General features: G+C 39.9%; 1 long non-coding RNA gene across 1 annotated transcript; it reads right to left on the reverse strand.

Moving 5' to 3' along the window:
• Positions 1-2,652: 2,652 nt before the first annotated feature.
• LOC132695160 (uncharacterized) lies at positions 2,653-10,528 on the reverse strand. The gene is made up of 5 exons (XR_013556992.2): positions 10,316-10,528; positions 9,167-9,269; positions 5,709-6,127; positions 4,039-4,887; positions 2,653-2,790 (listed from the first exon to the last, which is right to left on the reverse strand). It is a non-coding gene; the product is annotated as an uncharacterized LOC132695160 (long non-coding RNA).
• Positions 10,529-13,387: the final 2,859 nt, after the last annotated feature.

Consider the following 13,387-nt stretch of genomic DNA (forward strand, 5'->3'; position numbering starts at 1 on the left):
CGGTAAGAGCCGTGTGCAAGGTGTTGCTAGTAGTACTTACTAGTATTGTTAGTAACACTACTATCATTGCTAGTAATACTCTTATTATTGATGGTAATGTTTACTGGTATCGTTACTAATAGTTGCTGGTATTATTGCTAGTAATGAATACTAGTGGTGGTGGTTTTCCTGTTTTTGTTACAATTCCTGTTGGACACACTCGTTACGCGAAGGAAGGTGTTTCTTAACGTTGCCAAATAACCAGGAGCTGTCCGTGCCTCTTTTCAAAACCGTGATTATTTCAGGAAAATCCTGCATGTGTTTCCGATTTACCCTGAATATTTTTCCATCTGTTCTTCTGTGTTTCTTTTATGTATTTTACCCCACACTCCACTGCCTTTTCAACTTTGAAAGTACATTGCTTCTCACATGACTTGTTCTGTAATAAGAAGTTACGGTTTTGTGTACTGAATTTCCTTTATCCCACTAAGTACAGAGTGAACTAACCCCTATTCATTCATGAGTTACTTGAGATTTTGTCCCTGAATTTATCAAAAATCTCTGTTTTCTGGCAAAGGACCACAAATTGCCTGCAAGCTTTGATACTATCTTTGCCTCTGTCACTGCCACTATCAGTTGGATTCTTTATTGCATTTTTTTGACTCACACAGAGCGCGCTGTGTCTCCAGGAGACGTGAGCGTGTACTCGGCCCACAGGAAGGGGTCTTATGCAGAACAGGATGGTCAGTGGAGTCAGCTAACCACGAACGGTTGTATTCATGCAGACTTACCGATAACGGTCATTGGTCTGGGGACACTTAGGAATAGTCAAAATTGGAGACAATACGATTTGAATTCCAAGCATTTTTTTTTCACTATGAAAGTACAGTTACACGTATCATAAATATTCTGCAACTCGCCTGTTTCCTTGAATGCACAGTTTGAGTTTCTGTGTTAGATCTCAGAACGCCCAACCTGTTCACTTATTTTAGTACAATGGAGAAAATGCCACACAGAAAAATGAAATTATGGTAATGACTGAACACAGTTGTAACATAGGGTAATGGTGTTTCTCAAGACCCAAGAGGACTTTTGGTTAAAAGTCTCTCAAATTTTTGTCTATATTTTAATTGTCACTGTGTTTAGTAAAGTAGAAATAGACAATGTTTTATATACAATATTATTTATGCGTTTGTTTGTTTCTCCTATCCTCAACACCAGAACATCTGACCCTTGAGGGACCCCATCAGCTGGAAAGTGGTCTGGCATAAAAGGGGTGATTATCTATCTATCTATCTATCTATCTATCTATCTTCAACAGACAGGTAACAAATGGCTAAATATAATTCATGGATCTATCCACCTTCATAAGAAAGCCAGGCTCCAGGAGTGCCTGGGTGGCTCAGTCAATTAAGCATCTGACTCTTGATTTTTGGCTCAGGTCATGATCCCATGGTTAGTGAGTTCAGGCCCCGTGTCGGGCTCTGCACTGAGTCTGCCTGGGATTCTCTTTCCCTCTCCCTCTGCCTCTCCCACACTCGCTCACACACTCTATCAAAATAAATAAAGCTTCAAATTAAAAAATAAAAAAAAGGAAGCCAGGCTCTAAGAAAAACCGGGTGGGGTTGGTAGACGGGTTGGTAGAGCTCGTCCAGGCAGCTGGATGGACCCCCATCTGGCAGGAAGGCGGTTTGTGTGAAGGGGACGAGAAGCAACACAAAGGGAGGCCTTGGTACCGAGAGGGAGGTGGTTGGCAGAGTGCTTTCAAAAGCATTTTATTGCTTTTTTTCTCATTATGCCCAACATTTTACAATGTTTTTTAGATGGCATATGTTTCTGACTTAAGTCACTTGAACACGAGTGAAAACAAAATCCAACAAGAGTAGCAAGTTCAGCAGTGCGGCAGCCAGAATAATTCCACCAGAAATTAAATATCACGGAAATAAAGTACCCTTGTCTTTGTAGGCAACAGTGTTCCTACCTGCCACGGGCTTTAGAATCTGCCTTGTCGTGTTGAATTCATACGTGACTAGTAAGGCTCTGGAAGAATATTTAATGCTTAATTCTGTTTTAATTGGAGACATCGCTGCTGTTACTTATGACACCGGGAAATGACACAGATGTTTGCTTTATTTCAACTTCCGAAAACAATGGATGTGAGTATACCCATCGCACCTGTGACCTAAGCGGATCTTGAGCAGCACACATAAGAACAAGGAGCTCGTGTTTGCCAGGTCACGGGTTTGAAACAAACTGACGGCACAGCGATAACTTCCTGAAATCGGGGAAGTGGTCAGAGCTCGTAACAACCCTGGCACGACCTTAACTCGAGGTCCGGGTGGATTTCACAACCTGCTGGGGGCGGTTATCAGGCCAGACGGACTATATGGTGAAATGAATCCTTCAACTGAAAAACAAGAAGGTGTTTCTAAAGTTTCCAAAAGGAGATAAAGTCATCTACACCTTCCTATAGAGAAGGTGCAAGAACAAAAAATCTGCAAAGTAAAAAAATATAGCATGATAAAAAAAAAGAAAAAGAAAAATTCAGGCCCCTGCTGATGATAAAATTCAGAATAAAAAAATGTACTCAACGTTTTTTGTTCTAGAAAAATATTTCTGTGATAATTTAAAACATAATTATTTGGGGGGCACCTGGGTGGCTCAGTTGGTTAAGCGTCCGACTTCGGCTCAGGTCATGATCTCGCAGTCAGTGGGTTCGAGCTCCGCATCAGGCTCTGTGCTGACAGCTCGGAGCCTGGAGCCTGCTTCAGATTCTGTGCCTCCTTCTCTGTCTGCTCATGATCTGTCTCTCTTGCAAAAATAAACAAACATTAAAAAAAATTTAAACATAATTCTTTCTAATTATGTCTAGGTCTTTTTCTCATATTATGATTACTTCAAAAAGAAAAAAAAAACTAGGTTTTATGGACAGGAGGCAAAAGTAGTCTAGAAAAATGGGTTGTTATTATTAAACAGTTGGTTGCCAAAGCAGTTGCAGTTCTTGAATGACTTAAGAATAAAATGACCAAACAAAAATTGTGTAAGGATGTCAGTGAAGCTCAACCTAAAAGTGATAAATATTCCAAATTCCTTGATTTTCTCTTTTCCTTCATCAGAAACAGATTTGGAATATGAAGAGACGAGCACAATTGTCCTTGGTGTTCTACTCACTCTTCAGATACGCAGGTTCACCTGACTCTGGAAGGGACAGGTGTTTGTCAATCTTTTTTTTATTGGGAAATAAAGGACCGGTGAGCCCCAACTGCATGAAAAATAGGCAACTGGGTTGAATATGGCATCTGCTCTCCGCTAATGTAATTTCTTCAGCTTAATTGCTTTCCGACAGCAGTCCCTGGATTTTTCAGAAGCCTTCTGTCCACTATTTAGCTACAGAAGATTCCCCCAGACTTCTTTATTAGCGCCAAAACCAGGACATTTAACTTATAAAGCCATGTATATGGCATTTTCACTTAAGCATTTAAGGGGACATAGATACGGATGTACCTACGTGTGTGTCTGTCCTCAGTGTTTCCACCATCGTAGGCTAAGGATGGGACCCAGAAATAACTTTGAACACGTATCAAAATTAATTCCATGACTCTATCTGAAACCTTTTTTCAGCATACAAACACACACACACACAAACACACACACACCAATTCTGTTATTCCATCTTGATGCTTGGAATTTGAAGGTTTGCTACAGGACAAGGACCGTTTCCCATTAGAGAAATGTACGATGCGGCAAGATCGCTGAAAATTGTGGTCATTCAGAGTCAAAACATGTCCTCCTGTAATTAATTTTGATGAAGAAATGTATAGGGGCTTTATTTCTAATTTGTTCTGTAGAGAGAGTAAAAGGTATTAGATTAGGGACATACTGCAGTGAGCACAGAAGAATTTACATGAAAATCATGTCCCACCTTTTGAAGTGTTCTGGCTATTTTCAGAATTCAAGTCATGCAGACAACCGGATCACCATGTGGCGCCCCCTTACTGTCCTTGGCTCTCCCGGATTTTAGTTTTGCATAAACTCACTTAAATGTTGGGTCATGCTCACCAACTTCAGGATGTCAGAAAACAAAAGCTCCATGTTTTCTTCAGGTTTCCGTGACCTCAGGAACACCTGCGTTCTGTGGGTTAGCGGACAGTCTGTTTCCCCGTATTTTCACTGTAGGAACAAATACTTCTCTTCTGTGGTGTAGAGTGAGCGATGGGCGAATTCATTTAGTCTGTTTTAGTAGCAGAGTGGCGCATGAGGTGAGACACATACCCACCTGGCTGGAATGACATCAAGAGTGATGGATAATTGCACACTTGTAAAATTAGGAAACACACACACACACACACACACACAGACACACACACACACAGTCATGAAACTCGGAGGATTAAAATCCTGGAATTTGTGGCTTTGTATTTGTTAAAATGTCTTAAGCGATTGATGACATATCACTTGTTTATTTTGGTAATCTACCTGGTTTTTCATCCCCTCCTTCCACCCTTTCACGTCTGGTTACAATCTCTCACCTCGAAACAGATTCTCTATTGGTTGGAGCTTATGATCAGACATGGTTATGGAATTGTTATGCTGTTATTTTTCAATCACTATTGATTTATGACTCTGTTTAGTTTTAAACATAAAGGTCAGGACCAAGAATCAAGAAGCACACCGGGGTTCAGCTTCCCATTCCCTTGTTTTCTACACACGGGTTCTTAGATGATCTGCTTTTCTTCTCGAATCCCCACACTTGACATCTTCAAACGGATTAACACCCGTTTTGTAGGGAGGGTGCACACAGACCCCCTCACACGGAGCCTGGCTCAGAGGGGTCCCGATTACATGACCATCACCAACGGTAGTCACGGTGATGCTGACTGATTTATGAATATTACTGCCGTGTCCGACCTGAAATAAACCACATGAAAATATTCATTCCAGACCAAAACCAAACAAACAAAAAGATAAGTGTCAGTAAAAAACAGAAAATAAAGACATGAGGGTCTGAATTGTAAGTTGAGGGACTGATACTAGCACAACTCAGAAAGAAGCCTTTCAACATTTTACAATTTGGTCCTGTAAATAAAAAAATTAACATCAAGGAGGTTTAATAATGGCTACCTGATCCTTTTATTTTAGCTCTTTCTCCCTATGGGTTGAGAGCTTACTGGTCCTGATAAATTAAGAGTAATTTAATAAGCATGGGACTGTCACTGTTTGTCATCATAGGTGAAAAAAATGTTAGCCAATGATATTTAATATCAAGTTATTTAAAAAACAGTTTATTCAGTGACAGAATTGGTATTTTCTACCTGGTTTTTCATATGCAACACCAAGGTCAAGAATGGAAACAGTGTAGTCACACAATAGTGTGAATATTTAATGTCACCGAACTGTACACTTAAAATGGTTAAAGTGATAAGTTTTATGTTATGTCTATTTTCCCACAATAAAAAAGTGAAAATAAAAAGAAAGAATGGATAAACTTTACTATAAAGCTTGGCCACTTGTACATTAATAGCAGCCCTTCCATTACCAAATAAAAATTCCGAAAAGAAGGGAAAGTATTGTAAGCATGCCCGTGATAATTTTAAATAAAATAATCTCAGAAAATTATGTATAAAACATTACATTACAAAAAATATTACAAATATTTTACAAATATTTTACAAATATTTTACAAATATTTTACAAATATTACAATATTTTACAAATATTACAAAAATAACCTCCAGCTCATAGTCCGACGGTTTCTGTTCCTCCTGTCTTGTCATGTGTCCTCGGAGGTGAGTTCAGAAAACCCAGACAAGGTTCCATTTAGACTGAGACAGGAGCGGATGTAAGTCTGTCCTACAACAGCGGTGGCCCCAGGGTCTGAGCAATCCTGAGAAGGTTGTGAGGTTCCAAAACTGGGGGAAATGGCAGAGCTCGTCTGGGGAGAGCGGAGACCTACACCAGCAAGAAGCCAGGCTGGAGAGCCAGGTTTGGCCACAAGCCACAGAGCAAATCAAGTCTAGAGTCAAGCCAGGCGAAGCCAAGGCCAGACCCAGCCAGCCCCTCTGCGGGTTACAGACGGCGGTGGTGCATCCGAGGGCCAACTTCCCACCTGCTCCTCTGGATCTCCAACCATGACTCTCTGGCAGCAGATCTGAATGGAGGAAGGAATGGAAGAATTGGAAACCCAAGTACTGAGTAAGTCATCCATGCAGATGATAAAGGAATCATGAGATTCGAGAAACGGGAAACTGGGTATGTAATTGCCTAATCCCTTGGGAAAATAAAACATATCATGGAAGAGAAGGCCACGGTGAAGAAAGAATAAAGGAGATGTTACAAATGCATCTTGAATGTGTTTGTGGATGTGTACTTGAGGAACATCTCTAGTGACTAGAGATTTAAGAAGCACTGTTGGGGAAATGCTGTGCCCAACCCATTACCATTAAAACAGGGGGAAAGAGAAAAAAGTGTTCTTTCTATAGCACTAATTTTATTTTTGTTTTGAAAATACAGTACAATGAAAATGCAATTTGGGCCACCTGGGTGGCTCAGTTGGTTAAGCATCTGACTTCGGCTCTGGTCATGATCTCAAGATTCTTGGGTTTGAACCCTGCATCGGGCTCTGTGCTGACAGCTCAGAGCCTGGAGCCTGCGTTGGATTCTGTGTCTCCCTCTCTCTCTGTCTCTCTGTCTCTCTCTCTCAAAAATAATGAGTAAACATTTAAAAATTAAAAAAAAAGAAAATGCAATTCAGCTGGGGTGGTTGAAGTACAATTATCAGTTTATTAGACAAATTGATTTTCTTATTTTTCAACTCAAGAGGTTTGGTAACATTTCTCCTACATTTCTTTCTTTCTATTGAGGTTTTATTTAAAAATGCATAAGATTAATGATAATGTGGAATTTATGTTGAAATATATTAGTTGGAAAAAAATAAATATATTAGTTGGTAACAGAGGGTAATGTTAACTTTTTCAACAACATACCATATACTAGGCTGCCAAGAAAATATAAACTAATTAGTCAAAGTGGAAAATAAACTTTGATAATAATTGCATTAACTGCCTATTTAGAACAAAATGTGGAAATAAATCCCAAAACACCATGAATTCATTTTAATAATGTTCTCATTAAAAGCCTTGAGGTAAAGGTTAAAATACAGAGAAGCTAGAAATGAAAGACAAGACATACTCAAAATGATAAGAAAAGTATTTGACATAAGAATTTAAGAAAGCAATAACAGCCACAAGATGAAATAAACGAGTTTAGGAGAAAAAGCAGAAAGTTGGGAATGAGATCATTAAAAATATTAAAAGGTCATTCTCACAATAAAAGACACAGTTCTTTAGGAATCTGTTGTGACATGAAGAAGCATAGAAATAAGCTTTAGCAGTAACATATCGGGAAAAGTAATCACAAACGTAAACGTTTGAAGTTAAAAGGGACCGTTGTGGGCAACTTCACTTTCATGCCTTGGGAAATTGAAATCAATGAACAAGTTTTGAAAAATAAATATCCAAATTACTTCTGGTATAATTATAAACATTGAATAGGTCACTAATCATTGAGAAGTTTGAAAGGTAATAATAATCTGTAACTCAAGGAGATTTTTGACATTGTTTTATGTTTAAATTTTATTAAATTTTAGGAAAACAACCACTTGTATGTTATTTAGAAGTGTACAGGATGTGTAGAGAAGTAAAGGTGGCAGGTTCATTTTAGTCGTTGGTATAACCTTGCTATTAATATTGTATATATTATACACTGTATATATATATATATATATGTATATATGCTGATTTTACTTTTTAATAAAATATGGAGCATTCAAAACAAAATAATAGCCAACCAAGTAGCAGTATATACAAAGAATATGTGCCAGGAAGAGGAAAATGGCCAATATTAGGAAATCTAATAATGACATGAGTTCTACTCTTTAGTAAGCTAAGACAAAAAAAAACAACTATTTTAACTTGATTATACGTATTGAAAGTCAAGAGAGTATAATTTATTATTATAGAGCTATCTCGTTAAAGTCAGAACAAGACAAAGATATGCACTATTTCTTTTCAGTATTGTCCTGGCCAAAAAAATAAAACAAACAAAAAAAATAAAACACAACCAGAAAACCTGTAAAACCCATCATGACAATAATAATTATGTAATGCATATCTGGGAAGAGAGATGACTTTTTAAATTATATAATACACTGACTGCTTATAATAACCAAACAAATTAATTGAACATGTATTAGATTTAATATTCATATTTTCAGTGAATATTTTGCAGTGTCAATGTGCAGAACGTGAAAGTTTTGTACACTCCACAAATAAGGCAATTGAAACTTGTCAAGGAAAAATAGCTTTCTTACTAGTGAAAAAAACAGAGTACAAAGAAAACCACAGGTGGGCACAGTGTATTGCTGAAAACAACGCCTACCAGTCAGGGCAGCATTGTTTTAAGTGAGAGAATATACTGGTGTTATAGGTAATTGGGTAAATGGATTTGGGGAACTCAAAAGCAAAACAGCAGCCGTGGTGTGACACAGGGACACCAGCAAGTGCCTGGGATCAGGGTGGCAGAGAGAATTGGAGGAACGTAGAAGGGTTGGAGGAGGGCCCCGAGCAAGCGGGGTCGGTGCATGGGGGTGTGACTGCCTTACGGGGTCAGGAGAGAACGCGCACCCAACAGGAGGTTGTCTGAGGGGTGTACTAAGGCTGGTCTGGCACCACAGAGCACCCAGAGACAGGAACCACCCCCACCGTCAAGGTAAAGAAGGACGAGCAGTGCTGGCGGGACAGGAGCCACCCTGCCACCTGTCCTGTAGACAACACAGGGGGCGGCCGGGCAGGGGGGCGTGCGGGGGCCAGGACCCAGCCTCCCACCCCAAGGCAGAGCAGAGGGCAGTGTTCGCAGCAGGAAGACAGTAACTTACTGACCACCGTGTAAAGGACAGGATACAAATCTTCAGTGTAGCCAGAAAGAAAGACAAATGACCTTCGAAGGAGCAAGGAAAATACTGACAATCGACGCGGTATCACTGAAGTGCTGGGAAAGAAATGACCGTGAACCAGGAAATCTGTGTACGATGAAACATCCTTCAGAAGTGACGGCAAGAGAAACCATCTTCAGGAAAACAGAAAGAGGAAAACGTGTCACTAAAAATACGCATTAAAAGAAGTATCCTTACCTGTCGTCTGGCAGATGGAACCTAATTCCGGCTGGCGGCTAGCGGATGCAGAGGAGGTGGACACACAGGAAAAGCTACACAGTTGTTGACTCTGAAAGTATTGCTGACACACGTAACAACACTCATGGCAGCAACACACTAAAGACACCGTTACGTGATAGCGTGCATAATACCACAATACTAGTAGTAATAAAAGTAGTAATCACGACTTTCCCAAAGTAAATATATAAAATAAAATTAACATTGAAGACATAATATAGCATGACAATATAAAATAGTAATAATTAAAATGCTAATAGCTGAGAATTTACCAAATGGGTCAAAGACATTAAGTCACAGAACTATCTGAACCTCCAAATGGTATAAATACCAAGATATTAGACACATAGTAGAATTGGAAAAACAAAGAAAAAAGAAGAGCAAGGAACCAGGGAAAAGACACAAGACTTGCAAATGTGCAATAGTAAGACTGGCAGCTTATTTCTAACAAAGTGGACGCCAGACAACAACGGAATTTAACTTGAAGGAAAGTACCAGCTAAATAGAAATGGTGCTCAAAACGAAGGAAAAATCACAGCATCTTCAAACAAGCAAAAATGGAGAGTAATTATTAACAGCAAAATCCCTCAAAGGAGGTACAAAGTGGATCATTAAGAGAGAAGTAAAATTTTCCAACAGCAGGGAGAGGACACATGAACATATGGGAAGATTAAAAAAATGTGAAAAGGGAAACAGATAAATCGAATTAGGTATTGGCCTGCTGTGCACTTAAACAATAATATGAATATTCTGTGGGATAGATAGATATAGATATAAAACCACCATAGTTCACATTGCTGGAGGGCACAAAGACAAATGCAGGTGAACGTCTGTGGTCTCTGGTCACTGAATTGTTCTGGTCGTGGTAAGAACTGTGTTTCCGGTTAGACTTTACAAAGACAAGAATGCTTACCTTACCAAAGTGTCCACTAAAGAAAATCTCAAAGCATACCGAACAACCCAATGTAGGGGAAAAGTAAAATGATAATAAATACAATAATTAATGCAAAAATGCGAAGAAGGAAAACAGTAACATTGATGTAAGCCCAAATAGACCAGTAATTACACATCGTCAAAGCGCATTCAGAAGAAACCGTATGTGATTCTTACAGGTGGATACCGTAGTGTCTTAGCTCGGGCTGCTGTAACAGAACACCACAGTCTGGGGCTAAACAGCAGATATTTCTTTCTCACAGTCCTGGGGGCTGCAAGTCTCAGGTGAAGGTGCTGGCAGATCCCGTGTCTGGTGAGACCCCCTTCCTGATTCACAGGTGTCATCCTCACTCCATGTCGTCACATGGGGAAGGGACGAGGAGGCTCTCTGGGCTCCCTTTTATAAGAGCTCTAATCCCATTCATGCACAATCCACTCTTATGACGTCATCACCTCTCAAAGGCCCCACCTCCTAAAGCTGTCACCTTAGGGGTTAGTTTGAATGTGGGGAGACACATTCAGACCATAGAACTTAAGTCTAAGAAAATTGTGGGGGAAAAAGACATATCCTATGTGCTTGATAATTCTGTTGGCCTTTCCAGCTTTGCCATCCACTCGTCTTTGAAAACTGATCTATAGACCAATGGAATAGAATAGAGACTCCACAAGTGGACCCACAAAAATATGGCCAACTCATCTTTGACAAAGCAGGAAAGAATATCCGATGGAAAAAAGACATTCTCTTTACCAAATGGTGCTGGGGGAACTGGACAGCAACAGGCAGAAGAATGAAACTAGACCACTTTCTTACACCATTCACAAAAATAAACTCAAAATGGAGAAAGGACCTGAACATGAGACAGGAAACCATCAAAACCCTAGAGAAGAAAGCAGGAAAAAAACCTCTCTGACCACAGCCGCAGCAATTTCTTACTTGACACATCTCCAAAGGCAAGGGAATTAAAAGCAAAAATGAACTGTTGGGACTCATGAAGATAAAAAGCTTCTGCACTGCAAAGGAAACAATCAACAAAACTAAAAGGCAACTGACGGAATGGGAAAAGATATTTGCAAATGACATATCAGACAAAGGGCTACTATCCAAAATCTATAAAGAACTCATCAGACTGCACACCCGAAAAATAAATAATCCAGTGAAGAAATGGGCAGAAGACATGAATAGACACTTTTCTAAAGAAGATATCCAGATGGCCAACAGGCACATGAAAAGATGCTCAGCGTCGCTCCTCATCAGGGAAATGCAAATCAAAACCACACAGATACCACCTCACGCCAGTCAGAGTGGCTAAAATGAACAAATCGGGAGACTATAGATGCTGGCGAGGATGTGGAGAAACGGGAACCCTCTTGCACTGTTGGTGGGAATGCAAATTGGTGCAGCCGCTCTGGAAAACAGTGTGGAGGTGCCTCAAAAAATTAAACATAGATCTACCCTATGACCCAGCAATAGCACCGCTAGGAATTTACCCAAGGGATACAGGAGTACTGATGCATAGGGGCACTTGTACCCCAATGTTTATAGCAGCGCTTTCAACAATAGCCAAATTATGGAAAGAAGAGCCTAAATGGCCATCCGCTGATGAATAGATAAAGAAATTGCGGTTTATATACACAATGGAATACTACTTGGCAATGAGAAAGAATGAAATCTGGCCCTTTGTAGCAACGTGGATGGAACTGGAGAGTGTTATGCTAAGTGAAATAAGTCATACAGAGAAAGACAGATACCATATATTTTCACTCTTCTGTGGATCCTGAGAAACTTAACAGAAGATAATGGGGGAGGGGAAGGGAAAAAAAAGAGAGGGAGAGAGCCAAACCTTATGAGTCTCTCTTATGAGACTCTTAAAAACTGAAGGTTGATGGGGGTGGGAGGGAGGGGAGGGTGGGTGATGGGCATTGAGGAGGGCACCTGTTGGGATGAGCACTGGGTGTTGTATGGAAACCAATTGGACAATAAATTTCATATTAAAAAAAAACTGGTCTACATAAATGATATTAGGGGCCAGCAAACTTTTGTAGTAAAGGGCTAGATAGTAAGTATTTCCAGGGTTGGGGGCTATAAAATATCTCACACAAAGAATCAACTCTGACATTGTAGCACTGAAACACCAAAAATGATACATAAACGAAAGGACACAGTTGTGTGCTGATAAAACTTTATTTATAAAATACGTGGTGGGCTGCATGTGGTCAGGGGGCAGGGTTTGCTGGCCCTGCACTAAATGTGCACTGCTCTTGTGTCCCTGCATTCTGGCTGGGTTTGATCAGGGTGGGCTTAAAGCAGAGGCCGCAGCACAGCAAGGTGGGGTCAAGTCATCTCATTTTCCAAGTCCCCTCCATGAAAGATCAATCAATATGGAAATTGGAAACTATTTTGAACTGAAGTACAGTGAAATACAATTTACAAAATATAATGATATGATATACAGCAAAAATGAGACTCACAGAGAAAGTTTTATATATACGAACACACACACACACACACGGAACAAAATTTGAAGACCGATCTAAGAATCAATCTCAAGAGCTTAGAAAAATATCAAATTAAGGGCGTCTGGGTGGCTCAGTAGGCATCTGTCTTTGGCTCAGGTCATGATCTCGTGGTTCATGGGTGTGAGCTCCATGTCCGGCTCTGTGCTGACAGCTCAGAGCCTGGAGCCTGCTTCGGACTCTGTGTCTCCCTCTCTCTCTGCCCCTCCCCCCCTCAAAAATAAACATTAAAAAAAAAGAATTACAGGGGTGCCTGGGTGGCTTAGTCGGTTCAGCATCTGACTTCGGTTCACGGTCTCACCGTCTGTGAGTTCGAGCCCTGCATTGGGCTCTGTGCTGACAGCTCGGAGCCTGGAGCCTGCTTCGGATTCTGTATCTCCCTCTCTCTCTGCCCTGCCCCTCGGCTTGAGCCCTCTCTCTCTCTCTCTCAAAAATAAATAAATAAACTTTTTTGAAAAAAGAAAAATGTCAAATTAATATAGATAAGATATAAGAAAACAATGAGATAAGAGCATAAGTTAATAAACAAAAAAATCATACAGTGGGAAAGATTGATAAAAACCATCAAAAGTTGATTCTCTAAAAAGGCTAATAAAATTGCTGAAATCTTGTCAAGACTAATAGAAAAAGGAAAGAGGAAAAAAATCAGTAACAGGTGTGATAAAAAGAAAGGAGTTACAGACCTTATATATACTAAAGATAATATAAGCATGTATAAATAAGCAATTTTATTCA

This window comes from Panthera onca, chromosome B4 (genome assembly GCF_046562875.1).
Source record: "Panthera onca isolate mPanOnc1 chromosome B4, mPanOnc1 haplotype 2, whole genome shotgun sequence".
Taxonomy (NCBI): Eukaryota; Metazoa; Chordata; class Mammalia; order Carnivora; family Felidae; genus Panthera; species Panthera onca.